Source organism: Procambarus clarkii, chromosome 50 (genome assembly GCF_040958095.1).
Source record: "Procambarus clarkii isolate CNS0578487 chromosome 50, FALCON_Pclarkii_2.0, whole genome shotgun sequence".
Classification (NCBI taxonomy): Eukaryota; Metazoa; Arthropoda; class Malacostraca; order Decapoda; family Cambaridae; genus Procambarus; species Procambarus clarkii.
The window spans coordinates 29,398,022-29,407,515 of NC_091199.1; the positions used below are offsets into that span (position 1 = coordinate 29,398,022).

At 52.9% G+C, this 9,494-nt stretch overlaps 1 long non-coding RNA gene across 1 annotated transcript in view; it reads left to right on the forward strand.

Annotated features, from left to right (window-relative positions):
- The window catches only part of LOC138351542 (uncharacterized), a 4,479-nt gene extending 1,380 nt beyond the window's left edge, over window positions 1–3,099 (forward strand). The window contains exon 2 of the long non-coding RNA XR_011222498.1: window positions 1,054–3,099. This is a non-coding gene — a long non-coding RNA (uncharacterized lncRNA). The remainder of the gene's footprint in view (window positions 1–1,053) is intronic.
- The last annotated feature ends 6,395 nt before the right edge of the window (window positions 3,100–9,494 follow it).

The following is a 9,494-nucleotide window of genomic DNA, read 5'->3' on the forward strand; positions in this document are numbered from 1 at the left end:
CCTGGAGGGACATGACCGAAGGTGTTGTCTGCCAGGGTGGCAGGAAGTGCTCCTGGTGGGACATGACCGAAGGTGTTGTCTGCCAGGGTGGCAGGAAGTGCTCCTGGTGGGTCATGACCGAAGGTGTTGTCTGCCAGGGTGGCAGGAAGTGCTCCTGGAGGGTCATGACCGAAGGTGTTGTCTGCCAGGGTGGCAGGAAGTGCTCCTGGTGGGACATGACCGAAGGTGTTGTCTGCCAGGGTGGCAGGAAGTGCTCCAGGTGGGTCATGACCGAAGGTGGTGTCTGCCAGGGTGGCAGGAAGTGCTCCTGGTGGGTCATGACCGAAGGTGTTGTCTGCCAGGGTGGCAGGAAGTGCTCCAGGTGGGTCATGACCGAAGGTGGTGTCTGCCAGGGTGGCAGGAAGTGCTCCTGGTGGGACATGTAGGCGTCATATAGTTTGTAATATTTCACTTTACTTCATTTTCACTTACTTTATTCATTTACCTAATCTTTTGCTATTATATACCACTGATATTTGGATCTTTCACTGATTAGGAATAATGAAATGAATTAATAAATTTCACCATTTTGATCCTGTAATATTTTATATCAGTGGAACTTGCCTGATAAATACTTTTGTTACTGATAATTCTGCCTCGAGGTAATGGGTTTATATCTTTGTGTAACTTTTGTGTTCTGGAACGTTTTTAATGTTTTTTTTGCTTGGCTGTTTTATGTCGTAATTATTTGTTGTGGTGGTTTTCTGGCTTGTATTTATGATCTAATTTATGCAATAATAATCAATGAGACTTATATTTAACCATTATAATAATTTCTGTACTGCTGTCTTTATATATCTTATTCAGTTTTCTTTATTCCCAAATTTTACAACAACAATATATTTAACTAGACAAAGCCTTTTATCAATTATCTAAAATTTTTACTTCTCAAGTTCTTGTTCTTGTTGCTGATTATTGTAACTTTGACTTATATTATTGTATTTGTTAATTATTCAGTTTACTGTAAATATTATCTTGTTTAAATATATAACATTTTGGTGTATACATTTGCAGTATGGAGTGACCAGCCCCAGGGACCAGGTGGTAACCCGTAACCAGCCCCAGGGACCAGGTGGTAACCCGTGACCAGCACCAGGGACCAGGTGGTGACCCGTGACCAGCACCAGGGACCAGGTGGTGACCCGTGACCAGCCCCAGGGACCAGGTGGTAACCCGTGACCAGCACCAGGGACCAGGTGGTAACCCGTAACCAGCCCCAGGGACCAGGTGGTGACCCGTGACCAGCCCCAGAGACCAGGTGGTGACCCGTGACCAGCCCCAGGGACCAGGTGGTGACCCGTGACCAGCCCCAGGGACCAGGTGGTAACCCGTGACCAGCACCAGGTGGTAACCCGTAACCAGCCCCAGGGACCAGGTGGTAACCCGTGACCAGCACCAGGGACCAGGTGGGTACCCGTGACCAGCCCCAGGGACCAGGTGGTGACCCGTGACCAGCACCAGGGACCAGGTGGTGACCCGTGACCAGCACCAGGGACCAGGTGGTGACCCGTGACCAGCCCCAGGGACCAGGTGGTGACCCGTGACCAGCACCAGGGACCAGGTGGTGACCCGTGACCAGCCCTAGGGACCAGGTGGTAACCCGTGACCAGCCCCAGGGACCAACTGAGGCCGGACCTAATGATCCCCAGATATTTAACCAACTTTTTCCACCTGTGATTGTAATATTAAACAATTAAACTCAATACAATACTTTTCCTCTCTTGGAGGAAATATTTGATGTGTTGAGGTTAACACTTAGTAAAGTTAATCTCAGTATCCCATATACTTTATTCCTTATGTTTATGCATTGATTATTATTGCCTTATGATCCCTGCAGATGACGACTCCTAGATATTTCTCCCATTAATACCTCACATATTCAATATTGTCCAGGTGATATATGGGAACTTTAGTATTATTATTACTAAGCTCAAATCCCAACATTTTACAGCATTAAACTGCATCCGCTAATCTTTTGTCTACGTCGAAAGTCTATCCAGATTGTCTTTTAGTACTTTTGGTAGTTTAACTCAAACATGGAAGGTAAATCCACGTGGGATTTAACTCCATTCATGCCAGCTCTCTGCTGTCTTTTTTAATAACCAATGACCAGGGTGTAATCCAACTTAGGATAGACCACCATTACCATGTGCTTCCAGCTCTTTAGTCTTGTGAGGACCAGTATCAAAGTCCTTGTTGGCGTCTAGTTAAAGAATGTCACAATCCTTCCTACTATCACCTTCCTGAAATTTACAGGAAAAGAATGATAGAAAAGGTCTTAAACATGAGCGGCCCTTAGTGAAACCATGTCGTTAATTCTTTATCAATTTGTTGTTCAAGGTGAAAACGAAAGGCTTTGGCAATTATCAATTAAATACATTTGCAGTTGTTGGCACCACATCAGCAACCATCCATCACTCCGGTACTCTGCTCGAGTCTAATGATTAATTAAATGTGGTAGACAATAAGTCTGGCTCTGGGGACTAGTTTACCTTTAGTTTGCATATATGTTTAATAACCTCCTCGCTAGTAACTAGACCAGTTAAGTACTAAACCTACTAAGCTAGTTAACAACTAAACTAGTTAACATGTCGTCTCGACCTTCGAAGACTTTTTCTTCTGAGTGCGTAATTGAGTTTCTTTAGGAAATACAGAGACGAAGAATTTATTTGAAATAAGTCACATTTCTTTTTCATTCTCAGTTACTTGACCTGCTTCAGATATAATTTGTGTAGTCTTTTCCTTAATCTTTCTTTAATATATCAGAAAAAATGTTTTAGAAATTGTCATTGCCTTGTCTGCTTTATATAATTCATTATTTCTTGATGCTTTTATTATTTCCTTAACATTTCTAACTATTTTGGGATATTGTTGTTCAAGATTAACTTCCCCATTCTTAGGCCTTTGATCAAAGTTTTTTCCTACCGATAAGGTTTTTAATCACATGATTATCCATTTAAGGTTATTGTTGTTTGACCTAAGATATCTAGATGGCACACTATATTTTTAACCTTTATTAAGCATATTTTAAAATAAATTACAGTTTGAATATGTTTAAAAGTTTTTTTAATTTCGTTTTGTTATATCCTTTCACCCATGTTAATACTTCAGTCATGTTGACATTAACTCTCACCTTTCACCCATGTTAATACTTCAGTCATGTTGACATTTACTCTCATCTTTCACCCATGTTAATACTTCAGTCATGTTGACATTTACTCTCACCTTTCACCCATGTTAATACTTCAGTCATGTTGACATTTACTCTCATCTTTCACCCATGTTAATACTTCAGTAATGTTGACATTTACTCATCAACAGCACCAGCACCTCCCTAGCTGCCCTACACACCAGTGACCATGGTCAACAGCACCAGCACCTCCTCCCTAGCTGCCCTACACACCAGTGACCATGGTCAACAGCACCAGCACCTCCCTAGCTGCCCTACACACCAGTGACCATGGTCAACAGCTCCAGCACCTCCTCCCTAGCTGCCCTACACACCAGTGACCATGGTCAACAGCACCAGCACCTCCTCCCTAGCTGCCCTACACACCAGTAACCATGGTCAACAGCACCAGCACCTCCCTAGCTGCCCTACACACCAGTGACCATGGTCAACAGCACCAGCACCTCCTCCCTAGCTGCCCTACACACCAGTGACCATGGTCAACAGCACCAGCACCTCCTCCCTAGCTGCCCTACACACCAGTGACCATGGTCAACAGCACCAGCACCTCCTCCCTAGCTGCCCTACACACCAGTGACCATGGTCAACAGCTCCAGCACCTCCTCCCTAGCGGCCCTACACACCAGTGACCATGGTCAACAGCACCAGCACCTCCACCCTAGCTGCCCTACACACCAGTGACCATGGTCAACAGCTCCAGCACCTCCTCCCTAGCTGCCCTACACACCAGTGACCATGGTCAACAGCTCCAGCACCTCCTCAATAGCTGCCCTACACAACAGTGACCATGGTCAACAGCACCAGCACCTCCTCCCTAGCTGCCCTACACACCAGTGACCATGGTCAACAGCACCAGCACCTCCCTAGCTGCCCTACACACCAGTGACCATGGTCAACAGCTCCAGCACCTCCTCCCTAGCTGCCCTACACACCAGTGACCATGGTCAACAGCACCAGCACCTCCTCCCTAGCTGCCCTACACACCAGTAACCATGGTCAACAGCACCAGCACCTCCCTAGCTGCCTTACACACCAGTGACCATGGTCAACAGCTCCAGCACCTCCTCCCTAGCTGCCCTACACACCAGTGACCATGGTCAACAGCACCAGCACCTCCCTAGCTGCCCTACACACCAGTGACCATGGTCAACAGCACCAGCACCTCCTCCCTAGCTGCCCTACACACCAGTGACCATGGTCAACAGCACCAGCACCTCCTCCCTAGCTGCCCTACACACCAGTGACCATGGTCAACAGCTCCAGCACCTCCTCCCTAGCTGCCCTACACACCAGTGACCATGGTCAACAGCTCCAGCACCTCCTCAATAGCTGCCCTACACAACAGTGACCATGGTCAACAGCACCAGCACCTCCTCCCTAGCTGCCCTACACACCAGTGACCATGGTCAACAGCACCAGCACCTCCCTAGCTGCCCTACACACCAGTGACCATGGTCAACAGCTCCAGCACCTCCTCCCTAGCTGCCCTACACACCAGTGACCATGGTCAACAGCACCAGCACCTCCTCCCTAGCTGCCCTACACACCAGTAACCATGGTCAACAGCACCAGCACCTCCCTAGCTGCCTTACACACCAGTGACCATGGTCAACAGCTCCAGCACCTCCTCCCTAGCTGCCCTACACACCAGTGACCATGGTCAACAGCACCAGCACCTCCCTAGCTGCCCTACACACCAGTGACCATGGTCAACAGCACCAGCACCTCCTCCCTAGCTGCCCTACACACCAGTGACCATGGTCAACAGCACCAGCACCTCCTCCCTAGCTGCCCTACACACCAGTGACCATGGTCAACAGCACCAGCACCTCCTCCCTAGCTGCCCTACACACCAGTGACCATGGTCAACAGCTCCAGCACCTCCTCCCTAGCTGCCCTACACACCAGTGACCATGGTCAACACCACCAGCACCTCCTCCCTAGCGGCCCTACACACCAGTGACCATGGTCAACAGCACCAGCACCTCCTCCCTAGCGGCCCTACACACCAGTGACCATGGTCAACAGCACCAGCACCACCTCCCTAGCTGCCCTATACACCAGTGACCATGGTCAACAGCACCAGCACCTCCTGTCTAGCTGCCCTACACACAAGTGACCATGGTCAACAGCTCCAGCACCTCCACCCTAGCTGCCCTACACACCAGTGACCATGGTCAACAGCACCAGCACCACCTCCCTAGCTGCCCTACACACCAGAGACCATGGTCAACAGCACCAGCACCTCCTCCCTAGCTGCCCTACACACCAGTGACCATGGTCAACAGCTCCAGCACCTCCTCCCTAGCTGCCCTACACACCAGTGACCATGGTCAACAGCACCAGCACCTCCTCCCTAGCTGCCCTACACACCGGTGACCATGGTCAACAGCACCAGCACCTCCTTAGCTGCCCTACACACCAGTGACCATGGTCAACAGCTCCAGCACCTCCTCCCTAGCTGCCCTACACACCAGTGACCATGGTCAACAGCACCAGCACCACATCCCTAGCTGCCCTACACACCAGTGACCATGGTCAACAGCACCAGCACCTCCTGTCTAGCTGCCCTACACACCAGTGACCATGGTCAACAGCTCCAGCACCTCCTCCCTAGCTGCCCTACACACCAGTGACCATGGTCAACAGCACCAGCACCACCTCCCTAGCTGCCCTACACACCAGTGACCATGGTCAACAGCACCAGCACCTCCTCCCTAGCTGCCCTACACACCAGTGACCATGGTCAACAGCTCCAGCACCTCCTCCCTAGCTGCCCTACACACCAGTGACCATGGTCAACACCACCAGCACCTCCTCCCTAGCTGCCCTACACACCAGTGACCATGGTCAACAGCACCAGCACCTCCCTAGCTGCCCTACACACCAGTGACCATGGTCAACAGCTCCAGCACCTCCTCCCTAGCTGCCCTACACACCAGTGACCATGGTCAACAGCACCAGCACCACCTCCCTAGCTGCCCTACACACCAGTGACCATGGTCAACAGCTCCAGCACCTCCTCCCTAGCTGCCCTACACACCAGTGACCATGGTCAACAGCACCAGCACCACCCAAGCTGCCCTACACACCAGTGACCATGGTCAACAGCACCAGCACCACCTCCCTAGCTGCCCTACACACCAGTGACAATGGTCAACAGCACCAGCACCTCCTGCCTAGCTGCCCTACACACCAGTGACCATGGTCAACAGCACCAGCACCACCCAAGCTGCCCTACACACCAGTGACCATGGTCAACAGCACCAGCACCTCCTCCCTAGCTGCCCTACACACCAGTGACCATGGTCAACAGCACCAGCACCTCCCTAGCTGCCCTACACACCAGTGACCATGGTCACCAGCTCCAGCACCTCCTCCCTAGCTGCCCTACACACCAGTGACCATGGTCAACAGCACCAGCACCTCCTCCCTAGCTGCCCTACACACCAGTAACCATGGTCAACAGCACCAGCACCTCCCTAGCTGCCCTACACACCAATGACCATGGTCAACAGCACCAGCACCTCCCTAGCTGCCCTACACACCAGTGACCATGGTCAACAGCACCAGCACCTCCTCCCTAGCTGCCCTACACACCAGTGACCATGGTCAACAGCTCCAGCACCTCCTCCCTAGCTGCCCTACACACTAGTGACCATGGTCAACAGCACCAGCACAACCTCCCTAGCTGCCCTATACACCAGTGACCATGGTCAACAGCACCAGCACCTCCTGTCTAGCTGCCCTACATACAAGTGACCATGGTCAACAGCTCCAGCACCTCCTCCCTAGCTGCCCTACACACCAGTGACCATGGTCAACAGCACCAGCACCACCTCCCTAGCTGCCCTACACACCAGTGACCATGGTCAACAGCACCAGCACCTCCTCCCTAGCTGCCCTACATACCAGTGACCATGGTCAACAGCTCCAGCACCTCCTCCCTAGCTGCCCTACACACCAGTGACCATGGTCAACAGCACCAGCACCTCCTCCCTAGCTGCCCTACACACCAGTGACCATGGTCAACAGCACCAGCACCTCCCTAGCTGCCCTACACACCAGTGACCATGGTCAACAGCTCCAGCACCTCCTCCCTAGCTGCCCTACACACCAGTGACCATGGTCAACAGCACCAGCACCACCTCCCTAGCTGCCCTACACACCAGTGATCATGGTCAACAGCACCAGCACCTCCTGTCTAGCTGCCCTACACACCAGTGACTATGGTCAACAATCTCCAGCACCTCCTCCCTAGCTGCCCTACACACCAGTGACCATGGTCAACAGCACCAGCACCACCTCCCTAGCTGCCCTACACACCAGCGACCATGGTCAACAGCACCTCCTCCCTAGCTGCCCTACACACCAGTGACCATGGTCAACAGCTCCAGCACCTCCTCCCTAGCTGCCCTACACACCAGTGACCATGGTCAACAGCACCAGCACCACCTCCCTAGCTGCCCTACACACCAGTGACCATGGTCAACAGCACCAGCACCTCCTCCCTAGCGGCCCTACACACCAGTGACCATGGTCAACAGCACCAGCACCTCCCTAGCTGCCCTACACACCAGTGACCATGGTCAACAGCTCCAGCACCTGCTCCCTAGCTGCCCTACACACCAGTGACCATGGTCAACAGCACCAGCACCACCTCCCTAGCTGCCCTACACACCAGTGACCATGGTCAACAGCACCAGCACCTCCTGTCTAGCTGCCCTACACACCAGTGACCATGGTCAACAGCTCCAGCACCTCCTCCCTAGCTGCCCTACACACCAGTGACCATGGTCAACAGCACCAGCACCACCTCCCTAGCTGCCCTACACACCAGTGACCATGGTCAACAGCACCAGCACCTCCTCCCTAGCTGCCCTACACACCAGTGACCATGGTCAACAGCTCCAGCACCTCCTCCCTAGCTGCCCTACACACCAGTGACCATGGTCAACAGCACCAGCACCACCTCCCTAGCTGCCCTACACACCAGTGACCATGGTCAACAGGACCAGCACCTCCTGTCTAGCTGCCCTACACACCAGTGACCATGGTCAACAGCTCCAGCACCTCCTCCCTAGCTGCCCTACACACCAGTGACCATGGTCAACTGCACCAGCACCTCCTCCCTAGCTGCCCTACACACCAGTAACCATGGTCAACAGCACCAGCACCTCAATAGCTGCCCTACTCACCAGTGACCATGGTCAACAGCTCCAGCACCTCCCTAGCTGCCCTACACACCAGTGACCATGGTCAACAGCACCAGCACCTCCCTAGCTGCCCTACACACCAGTGACCATGGTCAACAGCTCCAGCACCTCCTCCCTAGCTGCCCTACACACCAGTGACCATGGTCAACAGCACCAGCACCTCCTCCCTAGCTGCCCTACACACCAGTAACCATGGTCAACAGCACCAGCACCTCCCTAGCTGCCCTACACACCAGTGACCATGGTCAACAGCTCCAGCACCTCCTCCCTAGCTGCCCTACACACCAGTAACCATGGTCAACAGCACCAGCACCTCCCTAGCTGCCCTACACACCAGTAACCATGGTCAACAGCACCAGCACCTCCCTAGCTGCCCTACACACCAGTGACCATGGTCAACAGCACCAGCACCTCCTTCCAAGCTGCCCTACACACCAGTGATCATGGTCAACAGCTCCAGCACCTCCTCCCTAGCTGCCCTACACACCAGTGACCATGGTCAACAGCACCAGCACCTCCTCCCTAGCTGCCCTACACACCAGTGACCATGGTCAACAGCTCCAGCACCTCCCTAGCTGCCCTACACACCAGTGACCATGGTCAACACCACCAGCACCTCCTCCCTAGCTGCCCTACACACCAGTGACCATGGTCAACACCACCAGCACCTCCTCCCTAGCTGCCCTACACATCAGTGACCATGGTCAACAGCTCCAGCACCTCCTCCCTAGCTGCCCTACACACCAGTGACCATGGTCAACAGCACCAGCACCACCTCCCTAGCTGCGCTACACACCAGTGACCATGGTCAGCAGCACCAGCACCTCCCTAGCTGCCCTACACACCAGTGACCATGGTCAACAGCACCAGCACCTCCCTAGCTGCCCTACACACCAGTGACCATGGTCAACAGCACCAGCACCTCCCTAGCTGCCCTACACACCAGTGACCATGGTCAACAGCACCAGCACCTCCTCCCTAGCTGCCCTACACACCAGTGATCATGGTCAACAGCTCCAGCACCTCCTCCCTAGCTGCCCTACACACCA